We start from the raw sequence: 16586 nt of genomic DNA, 5'->3' as shown, positions 1-16586 counted from the left end.
CGGAGCTCGCGGAGGGGGGGTTCCCGCTGCCGCCCCGCCCCCTGGATGCGCGACCCCCTCCACCCAGAGCGGTTGGGGGAGCCGGGCGCCCCCAGCAGGACGTTGCCCGGCTGCTGGCCTGGGAGGAGCCAGGGTGTCGGGTACCCACAGCTCACTTGAGCTCTGCGTGCGGTTAGCTGGTGAAGGAACGAAAGGTACAGCTGGACTGATTGTAGGCTTTTACTGCGCGTAGGACTGGTGCTTGCGGAGCCGGTGAATGGAGGGGCTTTACGTAGTCACGTGCTTCACTTGCCAGCACAACCCCCCAGGCCGACCAGGGTTCAGAGTTCCTGGGGCCCTGAGACCTCGAGAACTGCACGAGGGCAGCGTGGGCGTGTGTCTGGGGACTGGCAAAACATCTTTATGTTGTTCCACTTGTTCGAGAAGAAGGAAATAGTGATTACCCCCTAGTATTATAGATGGGTAATTGAGGCCCAGAGAGCAGAAGTAAGTTACCCTAAATCATTGGGGCATTTGGTGGCAGAGCAAGGATCAGAACCCGCACTTGGAGTGCCCCTTTGCATACCTCAGGAGTCTTCCCTTGATTCTGGAGAGGAAATGTCATACAATTTTTTTAAGGCATAAATATTAGTGAATCCCCAAATTCAAGAATTAAAAGGAGTTTAAAGCACTGGTATGTTATTTCTTCAACACAGCTGAATGTGTATAATGCGTCTGCGACATTTCTGTGCCTTAGGACTTGTTGACTCCTCGGTGAGCTCAGTGAAATTGGTCTGCCTTCAGAATTTCCTTTCAGGTACAGAGCATCGCGGCCATGTGCCGGTGATACCGGTTCCGCTTTAAAAAGGAAGATCCTAGACACTGAGCCAAATGTATTTACGTCAACTGAGAGTTTTGTCACTCTTTTTTGCAATAGTTTGCACAGCTCCCAACAGGGTTTGGAAATGTCTGTGTTCTTTCCCCGGTGGGGGCAGGGGTGCTGGAAAAAATGTGGAATCGGGGTAACAAAGGTCAGAAGCGAAATCTTGGAAGGGAAAAGGTGGGGGTGGAGGGGGGACTCTGCCGTCATACTTTCCAAAGGGATTTCCATAAAAATGTTTCCAGGTTATTCTAAGGTGAGGACACGGGAGCATTTTGAAAATATTGGAGGAAAAGCTGTCACTGAGAGATCTAAATCTAGTGGATTGGCCAAGGCTGGCCAAGCAGAGCAGCTGCGCGTGGGGGTGGGGGGGGAGGTTGGGGGGGATGGGGTGGTTGTGACAGCTGCAGGGAGAATGCTGAGCACCTCACCACTTCTCTCTTGGAGACCAGCCCAAGGCCAGCCAGCTTGATCAGACACTCTTTACCTCTCTTTGCCTCAGCTGCTCTTCCCCTTTCTCCCAGATACTCCTTGTCGGTAAAATGCCTTGAAAGCATTATGGCTGACATAAAGATCAAGGTATCCTGGCTTGGAAGAGTGGGTGTAAGGTGGGTGTGAGAAAGAAAGGGAGCTTGAAACTGCCTCCTGTCCCAGCCTAACAGGACAGCTGTTAAGCTTACCCTGCACCCACTACCTCATTCACCCCGTTCACATTTGGTGGGAAGAGAAGTTGACAAGCCCCTGCCCTAAAGCATCCTTTTTACTAGCTGCAGAGCCATCCTCAGCTACTGTTCTGCATTGAGATAGAGATCCTCCAACTATAGATTAGGATCAGCCACTAGATCTCAAAGCCTTACCTGGAATCTCTTCAAGTCATTGGCTGGTCTCAGAAAAAGCTCAGGACCCTGACTAGCAAAGTGGCCAAACTATTTGTAAATCTGGGACAGCTACCATGATTTTGTAATTCTTCAGTTCCTTGTGTCTATTACTTAGGTCATTCTGATACCTAGCATTGTGGTTGCCCCCAACATCCACTCCCTCTCCCCTCCCCTGTGATGCAACATATGGTTTAGGTAAATTTGCCCCACTCTTAACTCTATGAGTGAGCTCTGACTGGTCTAGGTCAGAGGTTCTCAAAGTATGGTCCATGGACCCCTAGGGGGTCCTTGAGGACCTTTCAGGGAATATCTGAAGTCAAAATTATTTCATAATTATCTAAGACATAGTTTACCTTTCTCATTGATGGTGCAAACGTGAAGGTGTGCAAAACTACTGGTACCTTCATAAATCAACGTGGTGGCACTGAACTGTACTAATATCCTTCACCACCACACGCATGGTAAAAAAGTATATATTTTTTTAATTAAAAAAATGCAGTTTCATTTAAGAATATTCTTGATGGAGCAGTAAATATTACTAAATTTATTAAAATCTCAACTGTCAAGCATGTATCTTTTTAGTATTTTATATGACAAAATGGAAAATGCATATAAAACCCTTCTGCTGGGAACTGAAGCATGGTGGTTGTCCAGGGAAAGCTCTCTTGCAGCTGCAAGCTGAACTAGCTGGTTTTGTGACGGGTCGGGTCATGGAGCACCATTTTTACTTGAGAAAGCAACTGACAAATTATGGTTATTTGGTAGACATTTTCTTGACAATCAATTAAGTGAGCCTGTCTCTTCAAGGAAAACAATGGCCTATTGGTTGCCAATGATGAAAAAATTCCAGCTTTCAAAAGAAATTTAGAATTTTGGAAGAGTTTATAGGGACATAAACCATAAACCATAAAACATAAACCATGGGACAGCTTCTCAATATTTAAGGACTTTTCTGATGGGACTGATGGTGATGTTAACAAATATGATTTGGGGATAATGGATCATGTGTGATGCGCCAACACTTGGAAGACCTGTGTTTACTCAGTGAATCAAGGTTTTCCAGATGACTAATGCATGATGTTACAAAATCACACATGGGTTAAAGATGAATTTTAAATGCAAGGCAGACAATGGACTTAAACCATATGAAAAGTTTATAGATAAGGTTTCAGATTCCACAGTGCAACAAGCCTTTAAGATATGACCTCTTGTAGAGTTTTGGTATAGTACCAAAGAAGAATATCCACAATTATCTTAAAAAGCTGTTAAAATACTCCTCCCTTTTCCAATTACATATGGATGTGAAGCAGATTTTCTTCCTGTACTTGAACCAAACGATTTGCAACAGATTGAATACAGAAGCAGATATGAAAATCCAGCTGTCTTCTATTAAACCAGACTTAAAGAGACTTGCAAATTAAAAAGTAAAGGAAAAAAAAGCCATTCTTCTCACCATCTTTTTGTTTTGGAAAACATAGTTATTTTGGAGGGGATATTAATGCCTTTTAAAACATAGTTATTTTTAAATTAACTTGTTATAACATGTAAATTTATTATTTTTTATGATTATTTTATTAATTTTGTTTTTTTAAGATTTTATTTATTTACTTGAGAGAGTGAGTGAGAGAGAGAGAGAAGGAGCAGGGGGAGGGGCAGAGGGAGAAGCAGACTCCCCACTGAGCAGGGATCCTGGGGACTCCGGGATCATGACCTGAGCCAAAGGCAGATGCTTAACCGACTGAGCCACCCAGGTGCCCTATTTTATTAATTTTAATAAATTTAACTTATAATTTGGCAAATATCAATCAATTAAACCTCCATTAAAAAGATTCCTTGGGATCCTCAGTAATTTTTAGGAGTGTAAAGGGTCCTAAGACTAGAGCTTCAGACCTGCTAGTCTGAGCCACCCATCTTCCTTGCCACTAGGAATGATTCCTGGGTGGCCGTAGGAATGAGATTAACCTAGTCAGAGGCAATCTCCAATGTATGGGATGTGGGAGAGAGATGCTCTCATCTCTAGCTCTACAGGAGTCCGGCAGTAGGTAGCCTCGGAAGCTGCTGCTAAGGCAGTCATTTTAGACTACAAGAAGGACTTACCTTAGAAGAGAATAATGCTGAGGGAAGTAAGAGGGAAGTTAGAAAGAAACCATTCTCTTGGGGAGCCTGGGTGGCTCAGTCATTAAGCGTCTGCCTTCAGCTCAGGTCATGATCCCTGGGTCCTGGGATCAAGCCCCGTATCGGGCTCCCTGCTCCGCGGGAAGCCTGCTTCTGCCTCTTCCACCCCTCCGGTTTGTGTTCCCTCTCTCACTGTGTCTCTCTCTGTCAAATAAATAAATAAAATATTTTAAAAGAAAGAAAGAAAGAAAGAAAGAAACCATTCTCTTTATGACATTTTTGAGCCACTAGATCAAACCAGCCCTGCAGCCCATTCCTACCACTATATACTCCAGTTTTATGAGTCAATGGAGGCAACCTCAGGTGCGCCCTTGATGTTTTGTGTACCTGTTTCTGAATATTTTTATCTCAATAGGGGCCTAAGGCCTCAGGATAGTATGCTTCCTAGGGTTTATTCATTCAGCTTTTTCATCATGTCATCAACGTAAGGTAGCTTCTGAAGGGAAGCTGGAAGGCAGAGCAGGGGCTGGGAGGAAAGGGACCTAGCACAGACAACTGGGGTCAAAAGTGCCAACAATACTTGTGAGAACAATAAGGAACAGTAGCCTATGATCTTGCATAGCCAAGTTAAAGCAGAGTTTTACTTTCTTTTGCTGTTATGTGTTTCTCAAATTGGACAACATGAGCATGCATTGCTCTTTTAAGGAAAAAAAATAGAACTATTTTATTATTTTTGAATAGCCCTTGAAAAGGGCACCAGCTTAGAGAGCAGATTGGCATCAGGATATGACAAGAGAAGTCTTGGGCTAAAATTGCTAGCAGGAAGAAAGATCTGTAAGGGATGCAGATAGGCCCGGAAGATAAACTTCCTTTCATTTACAGCTTTGCCAACAGCCAACCTCAAAATTCAAGGGGATGAGCAAGAATCCCCAAAGGTTAAGGAATCATTAATTATGCCTCCATCAAAGTGGCTGGAATATTTGCAGTTGAGAGAGAGAGAGACCAATGTGAAGATTAGGTCAACACTAAAAAAGGCTTGAGATACCACATTAAGTGAAAACAAAAAACAGGACACAGATTGATGCAAACTTCTATCATGTGGGCCAAAAACAAGAAGAAAACTTGGAAAAAGAAAACAGTTGTGGTGTTAGGGTGGTAGGATCATGAGTAATCTTTTATTCCTTTGTAAGAGATGTTCTTTCATGTTGTTATAATGTTGTTTTTTAAAATAAATAAAACTGAAGGGAGTCATTGGTTCCAATTACTGAGGTCTCAGAGGCTTTTCCAGATGGCCTGTTTCTTTTCGCCTGCCAAATGGCTCTCATCTGACACCAAGACAGAAGCTGTGCCTTCCCTAGGGCCTGGCATCTTCGAAGCTGTTAGGGGTGATGCTGTTGTGGCTATTTTGTAGGTGGCCAGAAGGAAAGGAGGGAAGGCAGCTGTAGCAGCCAAGACTGAGGCTGTATGGGAGCTGGGGGTTGGGGGGCGGGGGGTCAGCCATCTCTCACCCTCTACCAATGTCTTGTCGGGTTTCCCACCAGGTCTTGTCCTTTGTATTTTTCTCCTGGTGAGCTTCACCTCCTGTTCTACTCCCATCCTCATCCTCCTGAGATGCTGTCCCTCCCTCAGTCCCCAGGGGCTGAAGCAAGCTACAGCCGAAAGAACACAGACCGTCTGCTGCCCTGAAGCACAAAGGACGTCAATCCCTTGAGGTTTTTCTAGGATTGTTTCCTGTGAGCAATCACGGGGAAAAAGCAGGAGTGAAACAAAGGAGGGAAACATCAGGGGAAGGCTATCTGTTGACAGAGGGCAGCTTGGATTGAGGAAACTGTTCCACACAGACTGAATCCTTTTAGAAGTTGCAAGCCCCATATTCAGGCACATCTGCAGGCCCTCTTTCCATCCTTCCTTCACCCATATATTCATTGCACAAACATTTACCGAGGGCCTATCGTGTGCCAGGTAAGCCAGGAAATGCTGTACAAAAACTATTTCATTTTATCTTCACAACCCCACTTTGCGGTGGGTCTTCTTATCCCTGTATCTTATCTAAGGAAGTTGAGGCTTGAGAAACTTAGGGACATGCAGTAAACTGCCAACGGTCACATGGCTAAGAAGTAGCAGAGCCCAGATTGGAACTTGGGCCATCAGACACCAGAGTTCACCTAAGGCACAGTCCTTTCTCGAAAGGTCAAATGGTCTAACTGAAGAGAAAAACATTAAAACAAATGAACAAGCGAAACCAGTAACACAATGAGATATAACAGAAGGACTATTCACAAAAAGTCATGAGAGCATGGCATGGGGCTTGGGGGTTGGAGACAGGGTTGGAACTGCCTCAGAGCTGCTCAAGGACAATTGAATCCGGCTTTGAAGGATGGGGTGGGTATATTGGTAGGTATATTAGTTCAGGCTGTATTCATTTTCTATTGCTGTGTCAAAAATCACCACAAATTTAGCAGATTAAAACAGCACAAATGTACAGTCTCACAGTTTGAGTCCAGGTCCAGTGTAACCGAATTCTCTGCCCAGGGTCTCATGTGACGGCGGAAATCAAGGTGTCAGCCAGGGCTCCGGTTCTCAAGTGGGCTCAGGGTGCTCACTCAAGCTCACCGGCTTTTGGCAGAATTTATTTCCTTGCCATTACAGGATTGAAGTCCTCGCGGTTGTTTTGCGAGCTGTCGGCCAAGGACCACCCTCAGCTCCTAGGGGCTGCCCAGGAGTTCTTGCCGTGTGGCCCCATAGAAAGTTCACCACATAGATGGTTGCTTTCTTCCAGGCTAGCCAGAGCACAGCTATGTGACTTTTTCTTCTACTACCAATCGGACAAAACTTTCTATTTTTAAAAACCTTGTGTGATTAAGTCAGACCCACTCACCCAGATAATATCCTTATTTTAAGATCAACTGATTTAGGACATTAATTACACCTGCAAAATCTCTTCACAGCAGCATTAGGTTAGTGTTCGAGTGAATAACTGGGAGAAAATGTGCATCCACCAGAGGCTAGAGATTTGGGGCACCATCTTAGAATTCTGCCTACCATGGTAAGATTTAGCAAATGGAGACGATGAGGAAGATCAATCTAGGAGGAGGATACAGGATGAGCAAGGATTCTGGGAGACTGCGGGAAAACGATAGAAAAGTTAGTGCCATGTTTCCAACAAACATGGAAGAGTAGATTCTGGAGAAATCCGCCAAGTCAAAAATCCCTAAGATCCTGGGGAAACTATTAAAACCCTATTAAAAACTATTAAACATACAGCAAGGCTGAGCTGGCAAGAATGGGAGGAAATCCCTCAGAGGCAAGTGTGAACCCGGAGAAGTGAGCAGGAGCCAGACTTTGCCGTGGAGCCCCTGTTAATTCTGGCCAAGTGGGCTACAAAGATAGAGGACAAACTTAGACTGAAGTGGGATATGAGAGTAGACTGGAAATCCTTATGCATACCCAGAACCTTCAAAAGATAGGAACTTTAGTGGATATTGTCAGATCTTGCTCCCCAAGGGAAACAGTGGCATACATGCCATAGACCATTACTTGCCTTAAGATATCCTATTTTATTTTTATTTTATTTATTTATTTGAGAGAGAGTGTGTGCACAAGAAGGGGTAGCGGCAGAGGGATAGGGAGAAGCAGACTCCCCACTGAACAAGGAGCTAGATGCGGGGCTCCATCCCAGGACCCTGAGATCATGACCTGAGCCAAAGGCAGACACTTAACCAACTGAGCCACCCAGGCGCCCCAAGATATCCGATTTTAGTTCAGAATGGAGCCAAAAGAAAAAAGTTTCCCCTGAGAATTTCTAATCAAAAGCCTGTTCTTATGCAAGTTTGGGGCTGGAATTCATACCTGTTTTGTGATCAAAAACCTTTTAAAATGGTCGTAGGTTCTCAGGGTCCTGGGATCCAGCCCCATGTTCCCCAGTCAGGCTCCACACTCAGGCGGGAATCTGCTTGAGATTCTCTCTCTCCCTCTCCCTCCCCCTGCTCGTGCTCACTCACACCCTCTGTCCTCTCTCTCGCTCTCTAAAATAAATAAATCTTTATAAATAAATAAATAATAAATAGATAAGCAAGTCATCTTGCAAATCAAGGGCAAAATAAAAGCATTTTCTGACAACAAAAATTGATGGACATACCCTAAGTAATGGAACTTCCAAGGGATGTACATTAGAGAGAAAGATGATCTTGGAAGGTCTGAGATGTCAGAAGTAGAATATGAATCAAAGGCACAAGTGAAAGAGTTAAAAAGTGAAACTTGATTCTGAGAAAACAACCAGCTGAATGCACAACACCATGGAAATCATTCATGAGCACCCTAAGATTGGGAGAAAAACATGTGTAGGGGAGCAATGGGAGATTAGATTGGGACCAGAATTTGAATGGTTTACTGGCCAAAGGTGTTTGGACTTTATTCTCCTGGCAGGAGGAAGATACTGAGTTTTATTATTATTATTATTATTATTATTATTATTATTATTATTAAAAGATAAGATGCCTGGGAGCAGGACCCAGTGAGGGAGGCTGGGCATGAGACAATAGGAAGTGGGGACGATAGGAGGGGACTCCGCAGCTGGAAAGCCCTATCTAAGGGGACAGTCACTGCTCAGGTCTTGCCCACTGCTGCCATGTGACAGTTGAGCACTCTGTGTTGCCAGATCTTTGGTTTTCCAGAGAGGCTATAATCTGAGGTTTTGGTCAGTTTTGGTTTTCTCAGTTTAAAATAGAGCCACAAATTCAATTTTTTGAGAAAATTGCATCACGAATGAACATGTATGGTGAAACAAAACTTTCACGTGGAGGGCCTGAGGGCTTGTGACATCTGGAGTAATAAAAGTGATGATGTGGAAACACTGATTTGGTGGAGTGTGCAAGGTCGGCTTGCAAGGCTATTCCCGGCTCTGCTGCCTCTTCAAAACTTATCTTGCCTGGTCAGGTTTGGTTTCATTTCTTTACTCAACGATGCTTTCATATTACCAACAAGGCTGTTAAGTCCTTACAGGTGGGCGTCTTATCTTCTCTGAACGCACCACAGGATAGAGCATACTGCCTGGCTGTCAGAGGGTAGGGCAGACAACCCGGTGAGAAATTAGCTCCCTTCTTCTCCCTCCTCTAAGTCTGGTCCTCAAAGAATTAGGGGTGTTGTCTCCTCCCTTCAGCCCCTCAGGGTTGCTCTACCCTAGGGATTTGGGTTTCCCTTGCCCAACGTCTAGTGGATGGCCTCCTAAAGAAGGTGAAACCTATGCCCAATTCCCCTAAAATGCCCTTGGAGGTAAAGAACCTTCTATAGGAATGCCTGAAGATGGCCAAGTGCTGACCACTAAAGGCCACAACTGGGCAGGAAGCTGGAGGTCCTGTGGTGGAGACCATGGCTGGCCTGTGTGTGATGAGGGCCTCTCCATGGGCCCTGGAGCAGCAGATGTCCCGAACCAGACATAGAGGTAAGTGGTAACCAAAAAACAGAGGAGGACCCTAACCTACTTTCCTGGTACCATATAAGGTCTAGAGCTCTTCTACCATCACCTGGGAGAAGAAGGGAAACTCCAACAGTGGCTAATGTCAGTCATCTGGTCAACCAGACACAAGCAGATTTAGAAAACAATTGGCACTATTGTGCCAATCCCGTGGGCACCTGTGAAATGTTAGTAGATGGCAGGAGCTCTACCAGCAATGGAAGTTGAGGGAGGTGGGAGAGGGGAGTTGGTAGAAACGGGAGAAGTGACCAAGCCTTGGATCACCAGAAACATGTCACCATCTCTGCTTATCCCAGAGGGGTACTCATCCTTTGTGATCATTTTCCTAGAGTCAACAAGGAAAAATCATAGCTTTTCCACTTTATATACACTTAAAATAATGATTTTTTTTAATGAAGGGTAAGAGACCTACCAAAAATTCCAAAATCATCAATGCAAATCTCAATGAATTATCTCTAAATGAATAGACCATGTCAAAAACTGGTCAAAAAACAGAACATTGCCTACCTTCCCAAAGCCTGCCCTGTGGCTCCTTCTGGTCACCACCCTCACCTTCCTCCTGTGATGGCAGCCACTCTTGTGACTGCCAGCCCTTAGATATTTTCAGCCTGCTTTCGAATTTTACGTAAAAGAAATCCTGCAGTGTGGACTCTGTGTCTGGTTCCTTTCGCTCACATCGAGTTCGGGAGTTGCATCTGTGTTGCTGCATGAAGCTTTACTTTGTTCATTTCCATTGTTGCATAGTATGGAAATACCCCAATTTATAAAATCCCCTTGATGGACATTTGGGTTGTTTCAGGTCGGAGACTATAACAAAGAGTGCTGCTGTGAATGTTCTTGCTCGTGTCTGTTGGTGGCTTAGGGTTTGTTTTTAAACCTTCAAGAAGGCAAAGAGCAATCTTAAGAGAGTAGTGGAATGATGGGGAGTCCTGGGTTCATCTCACCATAATTACTCATGATTATAACATTTTACTGAACTAAAATGATCTGAAAATACCCTGTGACAGTTCCCAGCATTTTCCTTGTACTCGGTATAGCTACACGTAGACACTGAAAAACTCAAAAAGAGTCAGAAATGGAAGCAATCCTCTCTATCACCCAGCCCAGAATTTCCCAAACTTCAGTTTTACAAAGGTGGTCTTTGTGATTTTTGCCGTATGCTTGTACCACCTGGACTATCACTTCATATTTTTCTTTCAACTGTCTAACTTTTAACATTCAAAGATCCACTCTTGGGGCACCTGGATGACTCAGTCGATTAAGCATCTGACTTCCACTCAGGTCATGATCTCAGGGTTCCCCGCTCAGTGGGGAGTCTGCTTGTTCCTCTCCCTCTGCTTCTCCCCCTGCTTGTGCACGCTCTCTTTCTCTCAAATAAATTAATTAAAATAAAATAAAGATCCACTCTTGCCTTATCCTAAGAAATAACAGCTATGAACTCATAGCTTTGATGGGTGGCTACATTGCTTTTATTATACATTAAAACAAACATGTAACTATTCAGATACGTTTGTCAGTCTGCTACCTGTGTGAGATATTCTCTGTTGCCTCCTTCTGGTCCATTGCTTCCCCTGTTCTGTCTGGAAGCTGACCTCCACAGACTGCCTCCATCGGCTCCCTTGCCCTCTGCCTTTGCATGTGTTCAGCTGAGAGGCACTGAAGGGGGGCTAGAAGTCAGGGCATGTCTCCCTACCCCAGCTGGTGGTTGGCTCCATTCTCTATCAGAGTCTACAGGTCTGGCCGGGCAGCCGTCTCTACAGTGAATAGTGTTATCTCCTTGCCTCTCCAGATGTTGCAGTTCCCTGGCATTTTACCATTTCTTGGCTCCCTTTTGTGCCCATCCCTTTATAAACAATCCCTTACTCAGCTTTCTTCAACTTACCCTTTCATTTTTTTTTAGTATATGTGCTGCCGAAGCGAGCACTTCAACTTCCCCTTTCATGAGGCCATCTGTTTCCTGCTAGGAGGGACGTGATATCAAGCATCATCAATGGTAGGCATGCATTCCCTGCTCTGTACAGGTGCTAGGTCCCCCCCGCCGCCGGCGCCATGAGTGCCGGAGCTGGGAATGATCTCCTTGGTTCAATGGGTTTTTCACAGTGGATGCTACTCCTCAGGGGAGAAACTGGTCAGTTCTGCTAACAGTGTTCAGGTGTTCAATATTGCAAGTCCTCTTTCTAATCCTCTCTCTCTTACCCTCTCTTCCCTGTCCTAATTTTCTTTTTTTTAACTGTGCCCAGACCAAACTGGATCTCAGTTCCGTTATTTTTTCCCTCCCCTAACCTAATACTGACATACGGCACGCATCAGCCCTCCCAGCGCCCATACCTTTGTTCAGACATACCTGCATTTCACTTCTCTCCTTTGATCATGAATCCTTCCCAGAAAAGGCCCAAAGGCCTGACCCAAACATCTCTTCCCCTATGAGCCTGCTGTGTAAACTTTTCCCTCTGTCCAGAAATAATCATTGCCTCCCCTATTCTCCCATAGCTCTACCTTAGCACTGGCCCAAGTGGTAACGACTTGTGTGTGTGTTTTTCCTTGACGACACCGCGGTCCCTTCTCTGAACGATCATGCTGAACCCCTTGGAATGACCAGCACCCAGCCCCGAGCCTGACCCAAACCCTTCGCAGTGCTATGTTGAATTAAATTGCATTCATTAAGCCATTAAGAGCATTAAAGCATGAAAGATGTTCTAAGAGGTCACAGATGAATTCCTACCCTACTAATTTGTAGTGATTACTTATTTTAAAATGGTATGTTGAGTGTGTGGTCTGAGTTGAGGGTGGAATCAGGGGTGCCTCCTCCAGTTTCTTATTCTTCCCCTGCTGGAAAGGGGTGAGGAAATGGTCGTCTAGTTTCATTATGGGTCATGGGTCCTCCAGCTGAGGTCCTCAGATGAGCAGCATCGGACCCATACACTGCGGAGTGAGTGTGCAGGCACCGTGTGCATGAGAGGGAACAGAAGGGGGGCGGGGCTCAGAGTGCTCTTTGAATGCCCGAAAGCGCCCGGCTCCAAAGAGCACTTGGACTTTGGACATAAAGGAGGGCTTCTTGATCGCCCGTGTCTGAGGTCAAGTTAAAGCTCCTGTGAATTATAAATTGTCACTTCTCTTGGGTTTTTCCTCTGTGCATGGATCTCCCATGGGGGAAGGGATGTGCATGGATCTTCCTTGAGGAAAGGTAGCTTTGGCCTCAGGAGGCAGCTTATCTGGGATCTAGGCATTTGAATGCAGAGTTATGACCCTGTCCTTTTTCTTTCAGACATAGTTCTTGTGAGCATCTGTCCGGGGCCTGAGCTTGGGAGGCAAGTCTGTTGAAGAGAGCATCCAGCAACTATACCAACAAGGGCCTCCATGTTTACCACTGATGATGGGCTCACCCACAGGTAAGTCAATTCCCAGCTCTGAGCACTTCAGGGACCTTGAACTGTGAGCTAGGGTGGTTGCATGCTGTCAGGACAGGGTTCTCCAAAGGGGCCAAGATCTTACATGGTGATCTTACCTCTTGGGAAAGCTCTCCAGGGCAGGCTCCCCCCAGGGGAGCAAAGAATTAGGGTGGAGCACTGGGTTTGGGATTGATGGGTGGCCTGGGGCTTATTGCTCACTATTCTCTTCTCTTTATTCTGTCTCACCCAGAGCTGAGGGAAGAGGCCTTGACAATGGATAGAATTTAGGGGATCCTGACCGTGGCTTCAACCCTAGCTAGTGGCAGTGTACCCAGAGGAGCTCCCTAGCTCTTGTTCTCTCTCAGGTCCTCTGGATACCCTCCCCACTGCACCTTACCCTGGGATACTGCCCCACACCTGGGCCGTCACAGCCCCCTCCCCGCCATGCACACTGAGGAAAGGGCCCCAAACTGGACATCGGGAGCCCTGGGTGTGAGTCTCACTTCTGCCAACAACAACTACTGTGTATTCTTGGGCAAGTCCCTTAACCTCTCTGGGTCTTGATTCCCTCAGCTGTAAGAGGGAGATAATAATCCTGTAAGGCCCTCAGTGTTACTTTGAAGATCAAGATAATGAGTGTGAAAATCTTTCATTTACTCCAAATGTGATTAGCATTTATTATTATTTATCCTGGAAACTCTTCCTTCCTCGGGGCCCTGCTAAGTGAACCAAAGTGTGAATGCTTAATAATGAACTTTTAGTTTCTCCTTCCAGACAATTATTTGCACTTATAACCAAGATGTTCCATGCCTGAATTCAGAGGAAAGAGTAGGGAATAAATTCGAGGTTCACAGGCATGCTGGCGAAGAGCATCCTCCCAGCAGGAGGTCCTGCTTCCTTCACTGGATACTCTGCTGGCATCATCATCTCTCCTCATGAAAGGATGGACATTGGTATCTACGTCAGGGAAGTCTTTGTGCAGAAGGCTGAGGGGAGAAGAATGTCCAAGGACAAACATTTGCTGGTGAACCCAACTTCACAAACGTCCTTCATTGGTCACACTTGCTTGGTACCCAGCTGATGCGTCCATGAGACTGTTCTCAGCCGAACACACCACAGCATTGGGAAAGGGAAAGAATTCTTTCCCTGAATTCCTGTGTTACGCTGGTGAAGGGAGAGAAGACTGCCAAAAATTTCGTAATGTTTGAAGGCCCCTGTCCTGGTGCAGGTATTTGTCTGCATTCGCATAGGTCGGTGGCTGCTTTCTCTCTTGCTCAACACTTCCTCCTGCATTCCGTCCGCATTCTTGTTTCCCATCCAAAGGCCTCCACTCCTTTTCCAGCAATTTCTGTTCTCTAGGCCCCCATCTCCTCCTCCTCCCATGAATACGGACCCAGGTTCATCTGAGACTTTCCCCGTTGACTTTGGCACAGCCCCCCATTGCCTCTCCCAGAGTCTGGTTCATAAATTCATTCTTCCATCAGTCTAACTCAATTCTAGACGTCACCCTCCTGTTTCCCAACTCTCCTCAGGTTCCTCACTATCTACCAAATTAACTGCCATCCTCTAAGACTGGCCTTGGAGGCTGTCCTCCCCCTGGTCCCCAGGGAAGCTGCTGGTACCGACCTGGGCTGGCCACACCGTTTCCCCGGGTTGGCACAGCCTGTTCAGGGTATAGAGCCCCAGAAAGAGGCGTTTGACCCCAGATACTGGCCCATTGTTCCTGCTGGCCTCGGTGCTCTCTCAGGCACCTGCTAGGCCCAGCCAGCCTTTTGGACCTCATCTACTTTTCCCTTACTCCTGCCTGCCCTGCTCCCTGGCCCAGTGCCCTACTCACGCCTCTCTTAAAAACCTCTCCATAGCCTGTCTCTGTACATTTGTTATACCATTCCTTCCACCCGAAGTTCTTTAATTTACCCCTCACAGTGCCCCCTGCCCCAGCCCCCCAGCCCATCTGAGTGGCACTTCCTCAACCAAGGGAGCATGGATGGAGCACGCTCATATGGTAGGGGATCTGGGCCGGCTGTTTACCACGGGACCCAAGCTGCTGGCCGTGTCTTTAGATTTTTCCTCTTGGGCTGCTCAGACTCCCCAGAGAGAAATCTTCCAGGCTCTTGCCTGGAGGGTGGTCAGGCTGCGTGTGTGTTTAAGCCCCAAGCGGCAAGAAGGGCCGGGAGTCCTTAAGTTTAAAAATCAATGACATCAGTCCTTGATCCTTCTGTTTTCCATGCTGTACCCCGCACTTAGAGCCCCCCATCCCGAGACCCACTCTTACCCTCTCAGGGGAGGAAAACCGCAGACTTCTGCTGGGGCAAGACAGGGGCAGGCACCCAGCCGGAAGGAGTCGGAGCCTGCCTCAAGGGACATAGAGACTGCTTCCCAAGGGCAAACACTGCTTGCAGTGTGTTCAAAGTAATTTACATATATAAGCATATATTTACATATTCACATATTTAAGTTTACCCTCAAACCACACTTCTCCCAGCTCTCTGCACTTAACCCCACCCGTCTGAGTCTGACTGTCTGACACCCTGACCTCTGGTCCTAAGCTCCTGGGGCTCCCACTTTCTCCTTTTGAGGAGCCTGTGGTATGAAATGTTCATCCTAGTTTTCTCCAAGTCAGGCTTGGAATCGGGCTCAAAAGTCTGCCTGGTCCTTTATTCCTCATCTGTTTGCTTTCCTACTTCCAAAATGTTAGTGCCGCTGTCTCCTCATAAAATCCCTTCCTGAGAAACATCACTGCACGTACATTCGTGGGCTAACCGATGTTGATGCATCTGGAGAGAGCTGTCCACCCACCTGACCTGCCACAGCCAACTCGGCACCCTGACTTCGAGACCCTCCCAGACTTTTCCCTATGGGCCTCTTCATTTGGCTGGTCCTGATCTATAACCCTTATAATAAAACCAAAGTTGTAAGTCTAGCACCTTTCTGAGTTCTGTGCATTATGCCAGTAAACATGCTCACGGGGGGAGTGGGAACCCCCAAATCTGTAGCCGGTTGGTCAAAGCGTGGGTGGCCTGGGGACCCCTGAACTTGTGTCTGGCATGTGAAGCCAGGGCAGTGTCGCTGGAGACCGTCCTTCACCCGTGTAGCGTGCACTAACTCAGGGCAGTTAGCTTCAGAACTGCATTGCAGTCCTGCCCACACAGCCGGGTGCTGGGGATGAAGAGGTCACAGAGGGCCAAGTGAAGCTTTCCGGACTTCACCTGCCCTTGCAATCAGGGCCTTCTCCCTCCACGGCCAACCTCAGACGTAATGGACTATTCGAGTTTCCCCAGGCCTGATAGGTACAAATGAGGTTGTGTTCATGACCTTACTTCTCAGCTTCTTCCCTACATCCAGCCCTGCAAAGGCCCGTGCCCATGGGAATTTCTGGGGGTGCCTGGGTGGCTCAGGTTTGCTCATGAACAAGTCTGGCCCGCTCTTTCTGAGGTCTGCTGGACACTGCTGCTTCCCCGGGGTGACACCATTTTGGATATATTCTGCTTGCCTGTCCGGATGAGTTGTATCATCCAGGCTATTTTGTCCTGGCTTCGGGTCAGGTTCAGCGCATGGTAGGCGCTGGAGGCAGGGGTTGGAGGAGCGTGAGGTCAGGGTATTTATTCCCTGCTCCCTCCCTGCAGGGAGTTGGCTGATTCTCCTAAGAAAGTCTACAGCTGGCGCACTTGGGGCGCCTGGGTGGCTCAGTGGGTTAAGCCGCTGCTTTTGCTGCCTTTGGCTCAGGTCATGATCTCAGGGTCCTGCGATCAAGCCCCATGTGGGGCTCCCTGCTCAGGGGTGAGTCTGCTTCTCCCTCTGCCCCTCCCCTTGCTTGTGTGCACATGCTCTCTCTCTCTCAAATAAATTCTTAAAAAAAAAAAAGAAAGGCT

At 46.8% G+C, this 16586-nt stretch overlaps 1 long non-coding RNA gene across 2 annotated transcripts; it reads left to right on the top strand.

Annotated features, from left to right (window-relative positions):
• Positions 1–31: 31 nt before the first annotated feature.
• On the top strand, positions 32–15637 carry LOC118551562 (uncharacterized). 2 transcript variants are annotated; one of them, XR_013441722.1, is made up of 4 exons: positions 32–194; positions 11226–11318; positions 12591–12714; positions 13489–15637. It is a non-coding gene; the product is annotated as an uncharacterized LOC118551562 (long non-coding RNA). The 2 variants fall into 2 exon arrangements; XR_013441723.1 differs by lacking the exon at positions 32–194 and adding an exon at positions 8485–9292.
• The last annotated feature ends 949 nt before the right edge of the window (positions 15638–16586 follow it).

This window comes from Halichoerus grypus, chromosome 10 (assembly GCF_964656455.1).
Source record: "Halichoerus grypus chromosome 10, mHalGry1.hap1.1, whole genome shotgun sequence".
Classification (NCBI taxonomy): domain Eukaryota; kingdom Metazoa; phylum Chordata; class Mammalia; order Carnivora; family Phocidae; genus Halichoerus; species Halichoerus grypus.
The sequence above is the reverse complement of the archived record's forward strand: the minus strand, read 5'-3'. Positions and strand labels throughout refer to the sequence as shown.